The sequence below is a fragment of the Suncus etruscus genome, chromosome 10, assembly GCF_024139225.1.
Source record: "Suncus etruscus isolate mSunEtr1 chromosome 10, mSunEtr1.pri.cur, whole genome shotgun sequence".
Lineage (NCBI taxonomy): Eukaryota > Metazoa > Chordata > Mammalia > Eulipotyphla > Soricidae > Suncus > Suncus etruscus.
The window spans coordinates 88,074,178-88,096,168 of record NC_064857.1 but is presented as its reverse complement, the minus strand read 5'-3'; the positions used below and the strand labels follow the sequence as shown (position 1 = coordinate 88,096,168).

At 43.0% G+C, this 21,991-nt stretch overlaps 1 protein-coding gene across 1 annotated transcript in view; it reads right to left on the bottom strand.

Annotated features, from left to right (window-relative positions):
• Positions 1-21,991, bottom strand: part of PDIA3 (protein disulfide isomerase family A member 3) — a 178,750-nt gene that overhangs the window by 35,683 nt on the left and 121,076 nt on the right. The window lies entirely within an intron of this gene.

Below are 21,991 nucleotides of genomic sequence, written 5' to 3'. Positions count from 1 at the left end.
GGCAGTGCTCAGGGGTTACTCCTGGCTCTATGCTCAGAAATCGCTCCTGGCAGGCTCAGGGGACCATATGGGATAGCGGGATTCAAACCACCGATCTTCTGCATGCAAGGCAAATGCCTTACCTCCATGCTATTTCTCCGGCCCCCTCTTTCCTTTCCTTTTCTTTCTTTTTGTATTTGTGTCACACCCTATAGCACTCAGGGGTTACTTCTGGCTCTGTGCTCAGAAGTCGCTCCTTGCATTCAAAGGGGACCATATGGGATGCTGGGATTCGAACCACCGTCTGTCCTGTTTCAGCTGCATGCAAGGCAAACATCCTACTCCTGTGCTATCTCTCTATTGTGGCCCACCAAAAATAATTTCTACCAATTTCCTAGTGCTTTTTACTTGTCAAGAACATTCTTTTTTTTGTGGGTGGGGGGGAGCACACCTGGTGATGCTCAGGGGTTGCTTCTGGCTATGTGTTCTGAAATTGCCCCTGGCTTAGGGGACCATATGGGACACTGGGGAATCAAGCCACTGTGTATCCTAGGCTCGTGCATGCAAGGCAGATGCCTTACACCCTGTGCCACAGCTCCGGTTGTCAGGAACATTCTAAGTGTTTAAAATGTTTCTTCTCATTTGAGCTCCAGAGCAACTCAATGTAGATATATTTTGTGTGTTTTGTTATTGGGTCACACCTGACAATGATCAGGGGCTACTCCTGGCTCTGCACTCAAGAGTTACTTCTGGGGCCCGAAGAGATAGCACAGCGGTGTTTGTCTTGCAAGCAGCCGATCCAGGACCAAAGGTGGTTGGTTCGAATCCCGGTGTTCCATATGGTCCCCCGTGCCTTCCAGGAGCTATTTCTGAGCAGATAGCCAGGAGTAACCCCTGAGCACCGCTGGGTGTGGCCCAAAAACCAAAAAAAAAAAAAAAAAAAAGAGTTACTTCTGGATGAGTAAGCATCCTACCCTCTGAACTATTGTCCCCAAACAAAGCAACTTAAATATGTGTGTGTGTGAGAGAGAGACAGACAGACAGACAGACAGAGACAGAGAGAGACAGAGACAGAGAGAGATAGAAAGAGATAGAAACTAAAGGTGCGTCCTGGCTATGTACTCAGGGATCATTTCTTGGCAGGCTGGGGAGACCATACAGGGTGTACTCTGTCTGGGAATCGATCCATCATGTAAGCAAGCTCCTGACCCACTATACTATGGGAGCAAGCAGTTTATTTAATTTAGTATATAAAGACTGAATAAATAGTCTTTTTACCCTCTGAAGAAGATTGTGGCCTCTCTTAATGAGGAATCTCTCTTTCTTTCCTAACATTTCTCTGAAGTAAATTTCTTTGAATAAAAACTATGTTGCTTCACTTAAAAAACAAAAAGATTAGGGCCAGAGCAATGGTGCAGTGGTAGGGCATTTGCCTTGCACATGGCTGACCCAGGACAGACCTGGGTTCCATCCCTAGCATCCCATATGCCAGGAGTGATTTCTGAGCGCATAGCCAGGAGTGGCCTCTGAGAGTCACTGGGTATGGCCAGAAAGAAAAAAAAAGATTAAAAAGTCCCAATAAGAAATAATTCCCTTAGAATGCTAATCATGATATAAAATCCAAGAAATTGGGGCCAGAGAGATAGAATGGAGGTAAGGCGTTTGCCTTGCATGCAGAAGGACAGTGGTTCGAATCCCAGCATCCCATATGGTCCCCCATGCCTGCCAGGGGCGATTTCTGAGCGTAGAGCCAGGAGTAACCCCTGAGCACTGCCAGGTGTGACCCCAAAACAAAACAAAACAAAAGACCCAAGGAACTATAGAAAGAGGAGCTGAAGTACAGCCAGTAGGTTGCTTTCCTGTATACAACTGACCCATGTTCGATCTCTGTTCCAACAGGAGTGATTCCTTCGTGTAGAGCCAGGAGCAGTGCGAGATATGGGACCCCGGCCAAAAGAGAAAAAAAATGAAGAAAATTAGGACAGTGTGTGGTGATACTTTGAGGTATCTTTTACTGTCATTACCTCACTGTCTCATATTTCTTACAGGCTCTACTTCCCAAGCTGATTGTGCTTGGAGGGGGGACAGGCTCGTGGCTCCAGTTGCTGAGGATCTGCCAGGTGCAAAGGTCCCTCAAGTTCCTTGCAAGGTTCCCTCAAATTCGAGTCATTATTTTGGCACTCGTCAAATCGACTTCAAGGTGATTTTATTTTTACTTTTAACCCAGTCGACAAGGCAGATAAACATGGGGGTTTAAAATAAAGCAAAACTAGGTGGGTCAGAGAAAACAGTAAAACACCCCGTGAAATGTGATTCCATGAGGAAGTATTGGGGACAAACTGCGTGGTCAAGAGACAATTTGACTCAGGAGGAATTGAGAGTTTGATGGGGTTTACCTGGTGGGCTTAACTGGGTGAGAGATGAATGTCAGCTGAGTTTGGCCTTGTTCTGATTCAAGATCATGCCTCTAGAGTATGACCTTCCTCTGGATGTTGCTGCTCATCTTTTTCTACATTTTTACTGTGGCTGGTGTCCACTTCTTTGAGAATTACACCCATTCAATTCATTCGGACCTGAAGTACCACATGTATTTCTCATAAGCAGGGTTTGGGGAAACCTGGGTGGGGAAGAGAAATTGGGAAAGAGACTGGGAAGCTAGTCCAATGAACAGTAATATGAAAAAAAAAAGAATCTATTGTAATAAACACAGAAGAGGAAAAGGAGAGAGCAAAGTTACTGAGTGGTTGTAGCTCTAATTTTGAGACTAGCCAATAATTTTAGGTTTGCTCTAGTTTTGTATATTCAAGCACATCCCCCTCATTGGCCATGTTTAAATAGCAATATTCTATCAGTTGAGCACTTTTTTCTATATCTCAATTAGTTCTTTTGAAGAATTAGAAGACTACCAAAAAGAAAAAAAAGGGAGCCGGAGTGATGGCACAGTGATTTGCCTTGCACACAGTCGGATCCCCTCAAAAATTAGAAATCTAGTAGTACTACCTCATAGGAGAGTGAAGTAATAAGATATTACTACTGATCGCAGATTTTTTTTTATCAATTTTAGTTTGTTTGTTTGTTTGTTTCATTTTTTTTTGGGTGGTGCTCAGGGGTTACTTCTGGCTCTACATTTAGAAATCGCTCCTGACAGGCTCAAGGGACCATTGGGATGCTGGGGATCCAACTCAGGTTGGTCCCAGGTCAGCCACATGCAAGGCAAAGGCCCTACCAGTGGTCCTCAAATAATGGCCTGCAGGCCACATATTGTATTTGTATCTGTTTTGTTTCTTCATTACAAAATAAGATATATGCAGTGTGCATAAGAATTTGTTCATAAGTTTTGTTTTTACTATAGTCAGACCCTCCAATGGTCTGAGGGACAGTGAACTGGCCCCCTGTTTAAAAAGTTTGAGGACCCCTGCACCCCCTGTGCTGTTGCTCTGGCCCTTTGATCACACTCGAAGTGATCAGTAAATGTTACTGTAACTCTCAAGTATGTCATTGATTTTCATGCCAGTCTCTAGTGTGTGTGTGTGTGTGGGGGGGGAAGTTCAAATTTGAAAGTGTCTCTCAGTTCACTTAGAACAATAGATACTTTTGGTTTATTTTTATTGTGGGGCTACAGAGATAATACAGTGCTTGCTTTGAATACTATGACCCAAAGTTGATGCCCAGCACCACAAATGGTCCCCATGAGCACTGCCAGGAGTAAGTCCTGAGCACTGCCAGGTGTTGTCCCATCCAAGACAAACAAATGTGGTTAGGATTCCACTTTTCTTTTCCAATTCAGTCACTACCTACTATGTCCTAGGTACAAATGGAATAGTAGGAGCTATTAATAGATTTTTATGTCGAACCAATCTAAAATTAAAGAATGATTAACTGAAAAACACATATTAAAGAAAGGAGCCCAAATCAGAACAAATTACAAAGAAATAGTTTTACATGACTTTTATTTGGGGGGGGGGCACACCCGGTGATGCTCATGGGTTATTCCTGGCTATGCGCTCAAAAATTGCTCCTGGCTTGGGGGACCTTATGGGACGAAGGGGAATCAAATGGCGATTTTTTTTCTACATCAGCGCATGCAAGGCAAATGCCCTACTGCTTGTGCCAGCACTCTGACCCCATTTTTTACCTTTTTTTCCCCTTAGTTTTATGTGACTTTTTTTTTTTTTTTGTTTTTTGTTTTTTTGTTTTTGGGCCACACCCGGTGACGCTCAGGGGTTACTCCTGGCTATGCGCTCAGAAGTCGCTCCTGGCTTGGGGGACCATATGGGACGCCGGGGGATCGAACCGCGGTCCGTCCTATGCTAGCGCAGGCAAGGCAGGCACCTTACCTCCAGCGCCACCGCCCGGCCCCAGTTTTATGTGACTTTAAGAGTTAAGGGGCCGGGCGGTGGCGCTAAAGGTAAGGTGCCTGCCTTACCTGCGCTAGCCTAGGACGGACTGCGGTTCGATCCCCCGGCATCCCATATGGTCCCCCAAGCCAGGAGCGACTTCTGAGCGCATAGCCAGGAGTAACCCCTGAGCGTCACCGGGTGTGGCCCAAAAACCAAAAAAAAAAAAAAAAAAAGAGTTAAAATGATACTGTTTCTGAGAGGTTCACACCTCTTCTCTCCAAAGACATACTTCTTTTTGCTTTCTAGGAAAATGCAGAATTCCCTAGTGTCAGTGTTTATTCTTTTTACCATAGGTCATTGATATGAACCTCTTCAAGATACCGGGAAGGGGGATGCCAGGGTATCCTTGGTCATGTGTAAAACAAATGCAATTTGAAGAGCCCTTGTAAATACCCACTCTGCTACCACTCTGGCCCCAGGAATGCTTTTTTAGATATAGAGCCATATTTGTGAAGTTGAGTAATAATTGATAAATTCTGTTAGGGGCATGGGAGGGGGAAAAGCAGGGATAAAAGAGAAGTATGATGCAAGGAGGAAAGTGTGCAGTACAACTTTTCACAATGAGCAAAAAAAAATCCATAGATATCCAAAGTGAAGCAGAAGCACTGGAGAAATGAAGTAGAAATAAAGTCATAAGAACGGGAGTGATAGCAAGGGGTCTCTGGGTACCATTGAACCTCGCCCACCAAAAGGAAGAGCAAAAAATCAGAGTCAGGAGAGAAAATTGGCAAATTAATACAATGGGATAGTGTTTTAGTGCTGGGTATTTTGGTAGCTTTTGTGCCCAAAAAACATAAATATAAAGATTATGGTGAAGCATAGTACCTCAATAATCATTTTTTTAAATTTACAACCTCAAAAATAAAATAAGATTGATTTGTCATAGACAGAGATGTGGCTCAGTGGTAGAGCACGTGGTTTGCATGTGTAAAGTCACAGGTTTTACTTGGATAGCTTATGAAGAGGAATCTGTCTGCATTCAAGTAGAATAAATTCTCTGCTTACCAAGAGGGCCAAAGTTTATGGAATCAGGAGAGGAATGATCAGCTCCTAAGAGAGATGATGATGATGATCTTTTGATATTTGTCTCATTTTGCTGCGTTATAGAATTGGAACTCTTCATTATTATCACTCTTTGTGGATATTTACTTTTCTTTTAAGAGTACAGCTCCTTCTTCCTCTTGTTGATTGTGTCTATGTCAAAGGAGAAATTTGATTGTTTCAACTACAATTATAAGATATGAAAAAAAAAAAGATGTGACCAATTCTGTTATTATTCTGATCAGGGCCCTAACTCTACCCCAGAGATGAGACTTAAAGTGATGAAACCCAACTATATCCAAAATCTAAGGAACTCCTCATATCTTTTGCTCCTACCATGCAACTTCTGTGCTCAGTTTTATTCATTACATTCACATTCCATAATATGACCTTACTATGTCAAACTTCTACTCTCCACTCTGTTAAATCTCTACTCTAATTAAATCTCTACTATTTATTGCTTTTGCCCTCCACTCAGTTCTATCTGAAGCAACATCTGGTAGTACTTGGGGAGAAGGTGGTGCCAGGAATTGAATCTGAGCCTGCCTAGTAAACTGTCTGTTCAGCCTGTTTATATTTTTTTTACATTCCAAAAGCCTTTCTTTCATTTAATGTAAAACAAGTTGTTTAATTTCCCTTGCTATTGTGGGATCATCCATAACTCTTCTTTGAACCCAATTCACCAATAAAGAATTTACTTGGCACATCATTTTCTTTTCCTTGAGCTCCTTCAATTTTGTTGTAAACTGCAAATTTTTATATTTTTATTGTTGACTAATATTCCATTATTGGGCAGAGAGATGGCTCAGTGAGCTGGAGCAGCTTTCTGTATTGGGTGCAAGATTTGCATGGAGAACCCTATAGCATGACTTTCTCTGAGTACCACTGGTATGGCCTAAAGACCAAAAAGAGAAAAAGAGGGGCCAGAGCGATAGCACAGTGGTAAGGCATTTGCCTTGCACACGGCCAACATAGGAAAGACCCCAGTTCAAATTACAGCATCCCATATGGTCCCCAGAGCCTGCCAGGAGGGATTTCTGAGTGCAGAGCCAGGAGTAACACCTGAGCACTGCCAGGTGTGACTCCAAAAACCAAGAGAGAGAGAGAGAGGAGAGAAAGAGGAGAGAGAGGAGAGAGAGAAGGAAGAGAGAGGGGAGAGAGGGGAGAGAGAGAGGGGAGAGAGAAAGAGGAGAGAAAAAGAGAGAGAGGAGAGAGAGACAGAGAGGAGAGAGACAGAGAGAGGAGAGAGAGAGTCTCCTAATATATAGTACTCTGGTCAATTACTATCTTGTCTGAATAGCAGCAGCATAGTCTGCAAGTTATTTCTTTCTTTCTTTTTTAAAAATAATATCTTTATTTAAGCACAAACATGTTTTTAATCATAGTGCTTAAATAGCCTGCAAATTTATCTATTTCTTCCTTTGTTCACCTAACCAGAGTAATCTGTGTGTGTGTGTGCACATGTGTGTGTAATGCGTACTAGAAATCAAAGTTAAAGCCTCACACATGAGGGACATGTGCTCTATTATTGAATCATCACACTGGTTCAAACTAATTCTTAAATAAGTCACTTCATGTCACTTCTGTTTCACTCTCAATTTCACTCAGAATGAAAGTCTAAGTCTCTACAATGGTCTCCACAAAAGTACCAGATCGGTTTCTCACTATCTCTCTGACCTCATTTCCTAGCTGTCTTCTTCCTGTTCACTTTGCTCCAGTTATAATGGCTCCCTTGCTATCCCACATATACACTATATGTGCTTCTGGCTTATATCTTTATATTAGCTGCTCTGTTGACTCCGTTAGATTTTCATAATTTGTAATATTAGATTTTTTTCTGTATATATTTGCAGAGAAATTCCCTCACCTTCAAATCCAAGCTCAATTATTTTGGGGGGTTGAGAGTTTGATCTTCATCCATAAGTGTCATTCCGGTGGTGCTTAGGGGTCCATATGCAGTGCTAGTGATCATATCAGAGCCACTAAGTATGCAAGGCAAGCACATTAACCCCTATTTACCTTTAACTCCCTTAGCTCAACTGAGGCCACCCTGAATAACTTGTTTAAAATTACAACCCATTTGTAATCCTTACCTACACTCTAAGACATTTTAACCTCAACCTTTTTTATAAGGTTGACCATATTTTATCATATTATTTTAAATGTCCACTTTTTTGGGGGGTCACACCTGGTGGTACTCATGGTTTACTCCTGGAGCTGTGCTCAGAAATCACTCCTGGCAGGTATGAGAGACCATATGGGATGCCGAGATTCGAACCATTATTGGTCCTGGGTCGGCTGCTTGCAAGGCAAACGCCCTACCACTGTGCTATCTCTCCAGCCCATAAATATCCACTTCTTTTTCTTTTTTTTTTTTTTTTTTGGTTTTTGGGCCACACCCGGTAACGCTCAGGGGTTACTCCTGGCTATGTGCTCAGAAGTTGCTCCTGGCTTGGGGGACCATATGGGACACCGGGGGATCGAACTGCGGTCCGTCCAAGGCTAGCGCAGGCAAGGCAGGCACCTTACCTTTAGCGCCACCGCCCGGCCCCCACTTCTTTTTCTTTACAAGTACATTAGATCAGGCTCTTTGTCTTTTTCATGAATTGATAAATCCAAAACACCTAATCACTATTCCTTAACTATTTGTAAAATGATTGGATGAGCTTATTTTTCTTGTTCTCTTGTCCATAGCTGGGACATTTCAGATATAGAATAGCATCTTTTTTTAGAGAGAGTACTTGTATTAATTTTCTGCATTTTTAACAAATGGCCACAAACTTGGAAGCAAAAGACAAAATAAATGTATTTTCTCAGAATTGTGTAAGCCAAAGTCTGAAATCCCAGTTTCAGTAGCAATGCCTGGTTTGTTGGAGTTCTAGAGATGAAGGTTCTGGGTTTCTTTGAGCTCCTGGAAGTGACCATACATTCATGAGCTCTAGATTCATCTCTCCAATCTTATCTTCATCTTCATATTGCCTTCCCCAATTCTCAATGTTCACATCTTCTCTTCTGTCCTTGAAAAGGACACTTGGATACTCCAGAATTATCACATCTCCAGCTCCTTCTTCCAGCCCTTGAACATGTATCTCACTTGCTTGTCTCTATGTTGCTTTCCTCTTCCACTCGGGGGAAGTCCATGTACTTCCTCTCTCTTCCTTCAATTCTTTTCAAGTAACTTTAAATAAAAACAACTTTTCTGAACTGGAGCGATAGCACAGCAGTAGGGCATTTGCCTTGCATGTGGCTGACCCAGGACAAACCTGGGTCCGTCCCTGGTTTGATCCCTGGTGTCCCATATGGTCCCCCAAGCCAGAAGCTATTTCTGAGCGCATAGTCAGGAGTAACCCCTGAGAGTCACCAGGTGGCCCAAGCCCCCCCCCCCCAAAAAAAACTTTTTCTCACTAAAAAAGGGGATACATCAAGTAGAGTATTTTCTTTTCTTTTTTTTTTTTTGGTTTTGGGCCACACCCGGTGATGCTCAGGAGTTACTCCTGGCTATGCGCTCAGAAGTTGCTCCTGGCTTGGGGGACCATATGGGACGCCGGGGGATCGAACCGCGGTCCGTCCAAGGCTAGCGCAGGCAAGGCGGGCACCTTACCTCTAGCGCCACCGCCCGGCCCCAGAGTATTTTCTTATAAATGGTTGAACCATGTTTGATTGCCAGCATTCCACATAGTTCCCTGAACAATGACAGAAATAATTCCTGAGTGCAGAGTCAGGAGTTCAGAGCCTGAACAACCAGTCTGACCCCAGAATAAAAACTAAAGATCCTTAACTATGGGGCTTGAGAGATAGCATGGAGTAGCGTGCTTGCCTTGCATGCAGAAGGATGGTTATTCAAATCCCAGCATCCCATATGGTCCCCTAAGCCTGCCAGGAGTGATTTCTGAGCATAGACCCAGGAGGAACCCCTGAGCGCTGCCGGGTGTGATCCAAAAACAAAAACAAAACAAAACAAAACAAAATCCTTAACTATAATCACAAGATCCTTTTCCCAAATAAGGTCAAGATTACAGTTTCCAGTGCATTCATATAAAGACACACAACTAGAGACATGGAGAACAGCACACCATTCAATCCATTACAATAACTACTGAATGAATTATCTTTAATTTTTACCTTCTTTATGTGTATCAACCACAGTTCTCATATTAACTCTCATAACCTGGTTTCCAATTTACTGGTGACTGATGCCACTACCTCAGGGGCCAGATTTTGTCTCCTGCAAATGCAAAAAAAATAAAAAGAAATAAAGTATTATGATAAAAAAAATTGAATAGGAATAAATTGAGAAGGGGCGAAAAGAATAGAGAATCTCCCTCAAAAGGATAAAGAACTGAATAGTCTAAAGCTGAGAAATTCTAACCCTGGGGAAAATTTTTGTTTATATGTGTGTTTGCAGGGCCATACCTAGTGGTGCTCAGGGCTTACTTCTGGCTCTGCACTCAGGAATTACTCCTGAAGGCTCAGGAGATGGAGTGGAATATTGAACTCAGGTAGGCCATGTACAAGGCAATGTACTATACTGTCTCTGCTTGGTCCTTTGGAAATTTTTTTCTGTCAAAAAAGGGAGGAACATGGAAATTAAATAGCTCACTACTGATCTAACGATGGGTCAGGGAGGAAGTCAAAGATTACTAGAAAAGAATGAGAATGAGGACAAGAGCTACCAGAACTTGTGGGATAGAGGAAAGTTTGTAGCTCTGTAAATATTTATCATGAAAGAAAAAAGGGTCCACATAAATAACATGATTGTACAAGTTGAGAAATTAGAAAATGATCAAGAAAAGGATTCAAAACAGGCAGGAGGGGCCCGGAGAGATAGCACAGCGGCGTTTGCCTTGCAAGCAGCCGATCCAGGACCAAAGGTGGTTAGTTTGAATCCCGGTGTCCCATATGGTCCCCCGTGCCTGCCAGGAGCTATTTCTGAGCAGACAGCCAGGAGTAACCTCTGAGCACCGCTGGGTATGGCCCAAAAACAAAGAAAAAAAAAAAACAAAACAAAAAAAAAAAACAGGCAGGAGGAAGGAAATAATAAAATTTAGAGCAGAAATTAATGAACTATAATCCCCTCCAAATTCAAAAGATTGAAAGAGCTCATTCTTAAAAAAATTAAACAAGACTGATAAACCACTAGCAAGACTCACAGAGAGAAAGAGAGAGAACCCTAATAAGCTGAATCAGAACTGACAAAGGGGGAAACTGGAGTAAAAATACAGCAGATAGTCCATTTGCCTTGTACACAGCTGATCTGGATTCAATCCCTGGCATCCCATCCCTGAGCACAGTCAGGAGTAATTCTTGAGTACCGAGCAGAAATAAGTTCTGAGCATCACCAGGTACACACACACACACACACACACACACACACACACACACACACACACACACACACACACACACAAGAAAAGACACCACAGAAATTTAAAGGATCATTGGAGATTGCTTTCAGAATTTTTATGCCACAAAATGCAAGAACCTAGAAGAAATAGATAAATTCTTGGCTTCTCAATACCTGAACAAGCAAACCTATAACTATCAAGAAAATTAAAATGATAATTAAAAATCTTCCCCCAAAACAAAAGACCATTACAGATAAATTTATTAGTGAATTTTTTCACAATTTAGAGAGGACCTACTGCCAATCCTTTTCAGACTCTCCCAGGAAATTCAAGAAACAAAAACACTCCCAGACAGTTTTTATGAAGCTAACATCACTTTGATACCAAAAAGCAGAGAGACCACAAAAAATTTTTTACAGGCAAATTTGCATCATTGATGCAAATATATCCCTAACAAAATACTAGCAAATAGAATGCAACAATGCATTAAAAAGTCATACACAGGACCAGAGAGATAGCATGGAGATAGCATTTGTCTTGCATGCAGAAGAACTGTGGTTCAAATTCTGGCATCCCATATGGTCCCCCGAGCCTGCCAGGAGCAATTTCTGAGCGTAGAGCCAGGAGTGAACCCTGAGCACTGCTGGGTGTGACCTAAAACCCCCCCAAAAAATCATACACAATCTCTGATAAGCATGTATGTGAGCTGTGCAGCAACACTTGGTGAGCACCACTATTATTAGTTAAGGCTATTAACTAAGACTGTTAGTCCTGAGAACACCATGACTAAATGAGTATGAGACTTCATCATCGCCATGGCCAAGTGTGCTGACATGTGACCTTTAGGAAGTACCACAGCTAAAAACATGTAAGGACCAGAGAAACAGTACAATAGACAAGAAGGCACTTGACTTGCATGTGGCTCAAGTGGCACAACCCGATTAATTAATTAATTAATTAATTTTGGTTTTTGGATCACACCTGGCAGCGCAGGGGCTCCTCCTGGCTCCATGCTCAGAGATTACTCCTGGCAGGCTTGGGGGACCATATGGGATGCCAGGATTCGAACCAATGACCTTCTTCATGAAAGGCAAACACCTTACCTCCATGCTCTCTCTCCAGCCTCACACAACCCTGATTTAAATCCATGGTACCACATATGGTCCCAAGTATTGCTAGGGGTCATTGCTGATCACAAGACCAGGGACTAACTGTGAGCACAAGATGCTGAGGACTGTCAAGAATCATCCATACCACCTCACCAATAAATAAAAAGGTGTGGCCACCACAGTCAGGCATGTGTGCAACCCAAAGTCATCACAATAACATCTACAACAACCAAAGGAAGAGCTGAGAAAAGGGAGAAGCTTTGTTTAATTTAGTTCAGAGCCACATCCAATAGTGCTCAGAGGTTACATCTAGCTCTGTAGCTCTGTATTCAGAAAATACTCCTGGCTATCTCAAAGTACCTTATGGGGAAACTGAGTCTGGGTCAGTCATGTACAAGGCAAATGCCTACCCACTGCTATCCACTGGTCCCAGAATTTTTTTTCCACATCTGACAGCGGTCAAGTGTTACTCCTGGTTCTGCACTCAGAAATCACTCCTGGGGCCGGAGAGAGAGAATAGTGGTAGGGCATTGCCTTGAAAGCGGCCAACCCAGGACCAATGGTGGTTCGAATCCTAGCATCCCCTACGGTCCTCCGAGCCTGCCAGGAGTGATTTCTGAGCAGAGAGACAGTAACCCCTGAGTATCACCAGGTGTGACCAAAAAAAAAAAAAAGACCAAAACAAACAAACAAACAAACAAAAACAAAAGAAGAAAGAAAAGAAATTACTCCTGGTAGTCTTGGGGGACCATTGGGGATTCCAGGGATAAAACCCGGTTGGCCACATACAAGGCAAACACCCTACCCAGTGTGCTATTGCTTTGGCCCCTGGTCTCTAAAATTTTTTAAATAATATAAAATAAAAAATAAACACCAAGGTTTCATCAAAAGAAAAAATTAAAAACTTAAACAAAAAAATAGGGCCCGGAGAGATAGCACAGCGGTGTTTGCCTTGCAAGCAGGTGATCCAGGACCAAAGGTGGTTGGTTCGAATCCCGGTGTCCCATATGGTCCCCTGTGCCTGCCAGGAGCTATTTCTGAGCAGACAGCCAGGAGTAACCCCTGAGCACCACCGGGTGTGGCCCAAAAACCAAAATAATAATAATAATAATAATAATAATAATAATAATAATAATAATAGAGCACTTGACTTGCATCACAGGTTATTGAGACCCTAAATTCACTCTAGGCATTGTCCCATAAGCAAGCACAATGTGGCTCTTATATCTAAGATCCTGAGCACAACTCTTGCGTATGATCTTTAGCTTAATATCACCTAGAATATACCTCTGGGTAGGGAATTAAGGGGTGGACAACACCAGCAGTGCTCAGGGGTAAGCAAAATAAGAAAGACCAGAACCAAAAATGCAGATGTTCTCCATTATACCTTATGAGCTATAAAGGAACAAGGTAACAGTACAGATAAAATCAATTAAAACCAGTCCTTGAATTCAAACCTGGGAGTTGAGGCATTTGTAACCCTACCCGACGTGGGGATAGAGTGTGAAAGGGGTCAGTGGATGATGGTAGAGGTTTTTTCGCATTGGTGGGAGGCCAGGTTTGACAATTTGCTTGTGCAAAGGTATGAATAAGTATTCCTGAAACAGACGATGATGTAAACCAATACTGCCCCGTTAATAGAATAAAAACATAACTGGGAAAGAGCCCAAGGAACTTTAGAGCATTAAAGGTGGGCTTGAAAATAGGGAGGCTGGGGCGAGAGAGACAACATGGAGGTAGGGCATTTACCTTGCATGCAGAAGGACGGTGGTTTGAATCCCAGCATCCCATATGGTCCCCCATACCTGCCAGGGCTGATTTCTTTGACTTTTTTTTTTCGGCCACACCCGTTTGATGCTCAGGGGTTACTCCTGGCTAAGCGCTCAGAAATTGCCCCTGGCTTGGAGTGACCCTATGGGATGCCGGGGGATCGAACCGCGAGCCTTCCTTGGCTACCGCTTGCAAGGCAGGCACCTTACCTCTAGCGTCACCTCACCGGCCCCACCAGGAGCGATTTCTGAGCATAGAGCCAGGAGTAACCCCTGAGTGCTGCCAGGTGTGACCCAAAAACCAAAGAAAAAGGGAGGCTAATCTCTGGAAGATCTGCTGCTTAAATAAATCAGCCTTCTGCTGAACTTTCAGATGTGCCATTTCCTCATTCAGCTCATTCCTGATGTTCTGAAAGTTAGTAACTTCCCCCAAAGGGCCATTAGGAATTAGTAGATAGTAGTAATTAGAAGTGAGAAAAGGGCTTTCGTAGGGAGAAACCAAGTGAAATATCCATTCAGGTTCCAAACCCTTCTCCCCCATTCACAAAGGTTCTCTCAATCCACAATTTACCAATCTCAGCTTTCACACTAATTTTTTTTTACAGCTACCCTCTCACCAAGTCTCACCTCTTCTAGACTTACCTCTCATGGCCACTATGAGATTTCAAAAGACAACGGAACCAAGAAACAACCAAAGGATAATACAGATGATGGAGAAAAGGCGACTGACTCCTGGGCACTGTCGGGTGTGGCCCAAAACTAAAAATTAACAAATAAGAAGGGGCCAGAGAGATAGCGTAATGATAGGGCGTTTTTCTTGCAAGCAGCCAACCCAGGACCAATGGTGGTTCGAATCCCGGCATCCCATATGGTCCTCAGTACCAGCCAGGAGCAATATCTGAGCAGAGAGCCAGGAGTAACCCCTGAGTGCAGTTGGGTGTGACCCAAAAAAACAAACAAAAAAACCAAACAAACAAAAAGAAGCATTCCTTTCTTCAGGTCATTTGGACTGGGAGACTCATCTGCACCAGAATCTGCCTTGACTGATGGACATGGATCAAGAGGAATGCCATGTTTGGCCTAAGGAGTGACTTTTCCAACATTTGAGCTGCTAGAAAAACTTCAATATAACCTAGAGGAGCGTAAGCAGTTCAAGAGTTTGCAGGTATTCAGGGAGTCATGGGACCAGGAATTAAATACACTGGTGTATCTTAGATAACTGGGGGACAGGTGGAATAATTAGTATTTAATGTTTGGGCTCCTCAATCCCTGAATTTTTACAAAAAAGACAAATCTGGGGCCGGAGAGATAGCATAGCAGTAGGGCCTTTGCCTTGCATGCAGCCAACTCAGGATGTACAGTGGTTTTAATCCTGGCATCCCATATGGTCCCCCCAAACTGCCAGGAGTGATTTCTTTTTTTTTTTTTTTTTTTTTTGGTTTTTGGATCACACCCAGCAGTGCTCAGGAGTTACTCCTGGCTGTCTGCTCAGAAATAGCTCCTGGCAGGCATGGGGGACCATACGGGACACCGGGATTCGAACCAACCACCTTTGGTCCTGGATCGGCTGCTTGCAAGGCAAATGCCGCTGTGCTATATCTCCAGGCCCAGGAGTGATTTCTGAATGCAGAACCAGGAGTAACCCCTGAGCACTGCGGTGTGACCCAAAACAAACAAAAACAAGCAAACAACAATAAAAGGACAAATCTGGGGCCAGAGAAATAGTACAGCTGGGTGGAGCACAAATCTGCCTTTCGAGCTCTTACAGTCTGTTTCTTTATAGTACAGGCCCTGATGAACCTTGAAGACAAGTGATGCCTACAGTGGATGGCTTCCCTATCTTTAGCCAAGACAAGTAGGGGATACTTGGAAGTAGAGTTCAAATCGAAATGTTTAATAAATAATATTGATCATTGCCGAGTTGTCTTTCTTTGAGTTACAGGGGATACATATGGGATACATATACAGTATCTGGTGAGAAATATAGTTCCTTTGCCTGTGGTAACTGTCGACCTTTTCACCTCTTTAGAACCCGACTTCGTTGGAAAGGAGGAGAGTCATTAGTGGGGATATCATTAGTGGAGGAGGACATCAAGGTTATATCCAGCAGTGTTAGGGAGGCTTTATAGTGCCAGCGATTGAACATGCCATCCAGGTGCTCCAGCATTTGAGCCTTCTACCTGGCCTCCTAACTTGGACTCTTTTTGATTAGGGCACAATAGCTGCCATCTGTCCTGTGACCTCAGCTCCTAATCGAAGTCTGAGTTCAGCTTTCCCTCTCCAGTGGGCTCAGGCCACTGGACCAGGGGCTGGGGAAGACAAGAATATTCCAGGAGCTGTTAATGTTGTAACCTATTGACAAATATTGTTTCTGTTATTAAACCACTAGTAGATTACTTTCCTGTGCACCTTTAACTTCATTAGCATCATTTTCACCTGCTTTGGGGCTTTTATTCCATTTCCTTGCTGTTACTTAATCCATGGTTTATTAAACATTTTCCATTTGCAACCTATCTTTGCCTGAGAATATTTTACACATCAAATATGCAAGATAGGCGTATGAACATTTACTAATAAATCATAAACATCCTTTAAGAGTTATGTATTGAAAAGTACAGGGGTTTAGGCACTTGTTTTGTATTCAATCAATTCTAATTTGGCCTCCAGCACTTCATATGGTCCACTGAGCACCACCCAAAGGATTGCAAAGGTAGGGTCAGAGAGTACAGGTGATAAGACACTTTTGCACACAGCCTACCCTGGTTTGATCCCTGGCACTCATGATCCCCTGAGCAATAGGGAGAAGTCCTCTTAGCACAGAACTTGGAGTATTCTCAGGGTGTTGTCACCAAAAAGAATCACAAAGATAGTATTTATGTATCTGTCATTCAGCTTTCTTTAATATTTTGACCCAAAAACAGAAAAAGAAAGGAAAAGAAAACAATTAAGAATTGAGGTGTGCCCTTTCCAACACATATCAGGAAATAGATAACATCAGGAAGTAATAACGCCAGTGACAGAACTGACAATGTTAACCTTGATTTCTTAGGTAAGGTGATACTAGCCAAAGTTTTTGCACTATGAAGTTATTTTTCCCTTTATAACAAATATCTTATTTTCCGGTGTATAAGACAATTGAGTGTATGAGACGATCCCCTACTTTTCCTGTTAAAATATATGGTTTGGGCTATATTTGCCGTATAAGACTACCTCTCTTTTAACACACACCAAATGGAAATTAAATTTTATTTTAATATGGAGTGCCAACAATCATTTTACATTTGTCATTTTTAGTTAGTGGCTGTTATTTTTTTAATTGTGATCTATATTGAGAGCAGAGAGAGGGGGCTCCTCAAAGAGCAGCTGGCTGGAGTGCAGTGATTAATAGGACAGCTAGAGGGAGGCAGATCGCCTCCTCTAGGTCCCATAAAAGCTGAATAGAGGACTGAGCACTGGAAAGCCAAATACCAGTGATGACACCGGGCAGCTGGATGGGATGCAGTGCTTGGTGGTAACTCAGCTCCTCTGTGTTTAATCCTCTGAAAGATGAATCAGGACAAGCAGAAAGTTGAGTGATGACGCCTGGAATCTGGATGGGATGCAGCGGTAAGTGGGGGCCAGATCACTCATCCCTGAAGTTGAAGTAAGTTTCAGTATACTGTATACCGGCATATAAAATGACCTCCAACTTTTTTTTGACCCCCAACTTTTAAGAAGTTTTTCATGGATTAAAAAGTTGTTTTATGGGGCTGGGCGGTGGCACTAAAGGTAAGGTGCCTGCCTTGCCTGCGCTAGCCTTGGACGGACCGTGGTTCGATCCCCCGGTGTCCCATATGGTCCCCCAAGCCAGGAGCAACTTCTGAGCGCATAGCCAGGAGTAACCCCTGAGCGTTACCGGGTGTGGCCCAAAAACCAAAAAAAAAAAAAAAAGTTGTTTTATATGAAGGGCTGGAGAGATAGCATGGAGGTAAGGCATTTGCCTTGCATGCAGAAGGACGGTGGTTCGAATCTTCAAATCCTGGCATCCCATCTGGTCCCCTGAGCCTGTCAGGAGTGATTTCTGAGCATAGAGCCAGGAGTAGGCCCTGATCACTGCCAGGTGTAACCCAAAAACCAAAAAAAAAAAAATGTCTTATATGTCGGAAAATATGTTACATTCTTGGAAGGAGATATTGCTATTAAGCAAATGTTTTGTTTCTCTTTAAACTTTTCTCCATTTGAACATTCACCCATGAATTTTTTTGGTAGTTATTACTATTATGTCCTCTATTTTTTTCATTCCTTCTACATTGGTGTTTGATTAGTTGATTTTGAAGCCACACCCAGTTGTGCTCAGGGCTTACTCTGAGTGGTGATCAAGGGACCATATTTAATGGGAGGGTCAGTTGTGTACAAGGGAAAAAAGATCCTTCACCTCTGTACTATATCTCTGGTACCTTCAATGGACAAAAGGAAACTTCTAAATTGAATCAATAGGGGCTGGTGATAGCATAGCAGGTAGGGCATTTGCCTTGCACATGACTGACCTGGATTTCATCCCCAGTATCCCATATGATCCCCAAGGACCATCAGGAATGACTCCTGAGCACTGCTGGATGTAGCCCAAAATCCAAATAATAATCATAATAAGATTAATAGATTATTTATAAAAAATAAATACATTTAGGGGGCAGGAGCGATAGTACAGTGGTAAGGCATTTGCCTTGCATGCAGCCAACACAGGATGGACCCTGGTTCAAATCCTATATGGTCCCCCGAGTCTGCCAGGAGCGACTTCTGAGCACAGAGCCAGGCCAGGCTGCCTGCTCTCAACTTGAGATATGTATTCTTTTTTTTGTTTTGTTTTGTTTTTTTGTTTTTTGTTTTTGGGGCACACCCAGCAGCGGTCAGGGGTTACTCCTGGCTCTATGCTCAGAAATCGCCCCTGGCAGGCACAGGGGACCACAGGGGACCATATGGGATGCCAGGATTTGAACCAACGTCCTTCTGCATAACAGGCAAATATGCCTTACCTCCATGCTATCTCTCCGGCGAGACATATACTCTTGATCATCACCCCATATGGTTAGGCTCCCTTGTCCCTGCCAGGAATGAACACTGAGTGCAGTCAGGAGTAAACCTTGAGCACTTCTGGGTGCATCCCCCCAAACCATTAATATATATATATATATGTATATATATATTTCTTCTTCTTCTTCTCTTCTTCTTCTTTTCTTCTTCTTCTTCTTCTTCTCTTCTTCTTCTCTTCTTCTTCTTCTTCTTCTTCTTCTTCATTTTCTTTTCTTCTTCATTTTCTTCTTCTTCTCTTCCTCCTCCTCATCCTCCTTCTCTTCTTCTTCTTCATTTTGGTTTGGGGGTCATACCCAGAGGCACACTCCTGGCTCTGCTCTCAGAAATTGCTCCTGGCAGGCGTGGGTGAACATATGGGATGCCGAGATTTGAACTATCATCCCTCCTGATCTTCTGCATGCAAGGCAAATGCCCTACCACGATGCTATCTCTCTGGCCCCAAGGCCTATCTTCTTTGTTTCTTCATTATTTTGTTTAATAATTTTATTTTGGCCAGACACAGCAGTGTATAGGGCCCACTCCTGGCTCTGTGCTCAGGAGCCACTTGGTGAACAATATAGTCCCACAGATCAAACCCAGCCCTCTTCTCTGAGCTTGTATATTCTGCCCATTAAATGCTCTCTCTGACCTTCTTCTCTTCCCAAGCTCCCCATCCTTAACCAGAACTTAATTAATTTTCTTTCTTTCTTTCTTTCTTTTCTCTTCTTTCTTTTTCTTTCTTTCTTTCTTTCTTTCTTTCTTTCTTTTTCTTTCTTTCTTTCTTTCTTTCTTCTTTCTTTCTTTCTTTCTTTCTTTTCTTTCTTTCTTTCTTTCTTTCTTTCTTTCTTTCTTTCTTTCTTCTTTCTTTATTTCTTTCTTTCTTTCCTCCTCCTTCCCTCCCTCCTTCCTTCCTTCCTTTCTTTCTTTTTCTTTCTTTCTTTCTTTCTTTCTTTCTTTCTTTTTCTTTTCTTTCTTTTCTCTTTTCTTTCTTTCTTTCTTTCTTTCTTTTCTTTCTTTCTTTTCTTTCTTTCTTTCTTTCTTTTCTTTCTTTCTTTCTCCTTCTTCTTTCTTTTCCTTTCTTTCTTTCTTTCTCTCTCCTCTCTTCTTTCTTTCTTTCTTTTTCTTTCTTTCTTCTTTATTTCTTTCTTTCCTCCCTCCTTCCTCCCTCCTTCCTCCCTCCTTCCTTCCCTCCCCCTCCCTCCCTCCCTCCCTCCCTCTCTCTCCTCCCTCTCTCTTTCTTTCTTTCTTCTTTCTTTTTCTTTCTTTCTTTCTTTCTTTCTTATCTTTCTTTCTTTCTTCTTTTCTTTCTTTCTTTTCTTCTTTCTTTCTTTCTTCTTTCCTTCCTTCTTCCTTCCTTCCTTCCTTCTTCCTTCCTTCCTTCCTTCCTTCCTTCCTTCCTTCCTTCCTCTCTCTCTTTTTCTTTCTTCCCTTTCTTTCTTTTTTCTTTTCTTTCTTTCTTTCTTTCTTTTTCTTTCTTTCTTTCTTTATTCTTTCTTTCTTTCTTTCTTTCTTTCTTTCTTTCTTTCTTTCTTTGCCATACTCGGTGGTGCTCAGGGGTTACTCTTGGCTCTGCACTCAGAAATTATTCCTGTCAGACTCGAGTGACTATTTGGGATACTGGGAATTGATCCTGGGCCAGCCATGTGCAAGGCAACTTGCACTACCCACTATGCTACTGCTCCAGCCCCAGACCTTAATTTTCCTTACTCTTCTTTGTTTATGAAAGGTTACTGTGGGCCGGAGAGGTGGCACTAGAAGTAAGGCAAGCCTTGCAAGCACTGGCTTAGGACAGACCACAGTTCGATCCCCAGGCATGCCATATGGTCCCCCCCAAGCCAGGGGCGATTTCTGAGTGCATAGCCAGCAGTAACCCCTGAGCGTTAAATGGGTGTGGCTCAAAAAACCCCAAAATTAATTAACTAATTAATTAAATAAAAGGTTACGGGCCCGGAGAGAGAGCACAGCGGTGTTTGCCTTGCAAGAAGCCGATCCGAGGGGCTGGGCGGTGGCGCTAGAGGTAAGGTGCCTGCCTTGCCTGCGCTAGTGTAGGACGGACCGCGGTTCGATCCCCCGGCGTCCCATATGGTCCCCCAAGCCAGGAGCGACTTCTGAGCGCATAGCCAGGAGTAACCCTTGAGCGTCACCAGGTGTGACGCTCAAAAACCAAAAACCAAAAAAAAAAAAAAAAAAAAGAAGCCGATCCGAGACCAAGGGTGGTTGGTTCGAATCCCGGTGTCCCATATGGTCCCCCGTGCCTGCCAGGAGCTATTTCTGAGCAGACAGCCAGGAGTAACCCCTGAGCACCGCCAGGTGTGACCCAAAAAAACCAAAAATAATAATAATAATAATAATAAAATAATAAAAAAATAAAAGGTTACTTGTGAGGGTGGTTGGGAGGCCATGTAGAGCCAGGGGTCCCACCTGGGCTCCTGTGCATGCTGGGCATGTGCTCTAACTCCTCTTCTCTGTTCATGTGTTCCTTTTCTACCTGGATTTTCTCAAACCTTACATGTTTGGTTTTTTAAATTCCTTTGAGCATTCTTTTTTTTTTTTTTTTTTTTTTTTTTTTGAGGCCACACCCGGCAGTGCTCAGGGGTTACTCCTGGCTGTCTGCTCAGAAATAGCTCCTGGCAGGCACCGGGGACCATATGGGACACCGGGATTCGAACCAACCACCTTTGGTCCTATATCGGCTGCTTGCAAGGCAAATGCTGCTGTACTATCTCTTGGCCTTCTTTGAGCATTCTTGTTTGTCTTTTTTTTTTTTTTTTTTAAATAACTGTCAAAACCTTATATCCAGAACCCTGGTTTCCACAAAGTCTGAAAGATCTCAGACATTCAGCTTGGGAGTCACTATAGAGCTACAGGAGAAGAAAGCTTTCTAGGAAGCTGGGACCATAGCGTGAATCCACTATGACTACTGCTCTCCCCTTAAAGGCACCAAAGCAATGCATCTGAAGCATAGATACATTTATGTCATGTCTCTCCTTTCCATGGTTCTTCAGGGGCCGGTTCCTACACTCTCGTAGCCTTCAGATGCTCTTTCACCAGTTCCAGGTGCCATGTTTGTCTGTAGTGAACTTCCTATTGCCTCGATGAAGTTTTACTCTTTCTTCCATGTTTGATTCAGGCATATCAGAAAGCCCTTTTTGAACTTTAGGGCCTATTTGCTTGAAGTATATTGGGAATTCTAGGTCTTAGAATTATATGCTTCTTGGGCCCGGAGAGATAGCACAGCGGCGTTTGCCTTGCAAGCAGCCGATCCAGGACCAAAGGTGGTTGGTTCGAATCCCGGTGTC